We start from the raw sequence: 2,219 nt of genomic DNA, 5'->3' as shown, positions 1-2,219 counted from the left end.
GTCAGAAGGCTGCCGGTGGAACTGGGAAGCTGTTGCTAAAGCTAGCAGCTCCAGAACCACACAACCCATGGCACAGTCCACACTACCAAATATGCGTACCCATTACCCTGCCTCTTTCCACACATGACTTGGCTCCCACATCCAAGTATCAAAGAAGTGCATCTCATTACCAGAAACTCAATCACATCAAAACCTGAACTGCGAGGGAGTCTGGCAAATGAAGTTTTACATTCTCCAACCTCTACACACTAGGAGTTGGCATGCTGGTCCACCATATCTGCCACAGTGACAATTCTTAATTCTAAGAGAAATCTTCCGATGGTCCTAGAGACTGTCATACAGAATGAAGTAAGTCAGAAAGAGAAAAATATCGTATAATATTGCTAATATGTGGAATCTAGAAAAATGATACAGATGAACTTATTTGCAAAGCAAAAATAGAGACGCAGACATAGAGAACAAACGTATGGATACCAAGGGGGGAAGGGGGAGTGGGACGAATTGGGAGATTGGGATTGACATATACACTACTACGTATAAAATAGATGACTAATGAGAACCTACTATATAGCACAGGGAACTCAGTGCTCTGTGGTGACCTAAATGGGCAGGAAATCCAAAAAAGGGGATATATGTATACATATAGCTGATTTACTTTGCTGTACAGCAGAAACTAACACAACATTGTAAAGTGACTATACTCCAATAAAAATTTAAAAAAAATAAGAGAACTCTTCCAACCTGTAGGTTAAAGAGATTATTGCTCTAAGGAAATGAGACTCTAAAAGATAACCTCTGACAGCTACAGGGAATAGAGAAGCAAACTGGCTCATCCCAGTAAGGCAAACTTGTATCAGTCCAAATTTACCCTTTTAGTTTACACCACCTGCATCCTGGGGCAACTGTGTTTACTGGGTGTTCAGTTTGCAAATGGGCAGGTGAAAGTGTAACACAGGGATATTATAGGCTCAGATGTCCCCAAATCCACAGCAAGCTTTCACACTCTAAGCCTCTTTACCTGAAAACAGAAAGAGAACTATTCCAGGAGAGAGGGCTCTGTGGCTAGGATAGAGGAATTATCATTCATCTTCACAGTGGATTTGTAGGGTCTAAAAATTTCTAAAGCAACGTATTATTCCCAGAACATGGCCTCAGATGCTCTGGCCAGGGAATCATCTGAGTCACTGTATTTGGGGTGTGGGGGGGGGGGGTGTTTTAGAGCAAATAACCATTTCCAGATGAAAGCAATAATAAGTACAAAATGCATTTTTTCAGTTATATCTAAAATTACCCACATCGCTTTGCTATTATCCATCCACAGGTAGTTTCTATTTTTTGGGGGGGGGGGGGGGGGGGGCTGGGAGGAGAGGAGAGGGAAAGTGGACAATAACATACTTTTTCTCACCTTAGCCTCATTGCTCGAAGCACTTAGTAGGGAGCTAGTACAAGGAAAATTAAAAGGCTATTTATGGTTTGAAATCCTACACGGCTTTCCATGCCAACGAAAACACAGGGCTCCCACAATCTGACCTGCTGAAACAGCCGTTCAGGCTTTCAGAGCCACAGCCTAATGGCTCCCAGGGGCAAAGCTGCAATTATGCCAACAGTCATCAAGAGGAACCATCTGGAAAATTCCACTCATTCTGCTACACGGCTGAGTTGTAAAAGCAGATCCTGCCCCTCCCCACACCCAGCTGTGAAGGAAGAATGATTGACAGTACACAAAGCCAGTTTCAAACATGCTGCAGAGCTGACCTTGAAAAACACCTCATTTTCTCTCTTGGACCCTGACCATGAGCCAATTACTTGTGATTTAATACTTTTCTATCCAACTCATCTCAGTGGGAGACCAAGGGCAAGTATATAAACCTCTCTCTCAATTCGACCAATTTGAAAGTGATTGTTCAGGTAACTTCTCTGGCTCTTAACCACAGAGGAATAGTTGTGAATAGAAGTTCAGTCATTTGGCAAATATTTACGAGGGCGACTATATGAATGACACCAAGCAAAGTTCTGTGGCAGATATAAAGAAGCAGAACAGGGCCTGCTTGGGGAGATTATAATCGGGTTGCAAGTGAATAGATAAAACAGACAAAAAGTTAAATAACAACACAACAGAGGATTGGCAAAGGTGAGATGTGATAGGCACCCTTGGTCACTGTTGGTAAGAATGTAATTTATACAACCTCCGGAGGAGGCAAAAGTTGGCAGTAGGTACC

Source organism: Lipotes vexillifer, unplaced genomic scaffold, assembly GCF_000442215.2.
Source record: "Lipotes vexillifer unplaced genomic scaffold, Lipotes_vexillifer_v1.1 scaffold209, whole genome shotgun sequence".
In the NCBI taxonomy this organism is placed as follows: Eukaryota; Metazoa; Chordata; class Mammalia; order Artiodactyla; family Lipotidae; genus Lipotes; species Lipotes vexillifer.
Note: the sequence above shows the minus strand (reverse complement) of the source record.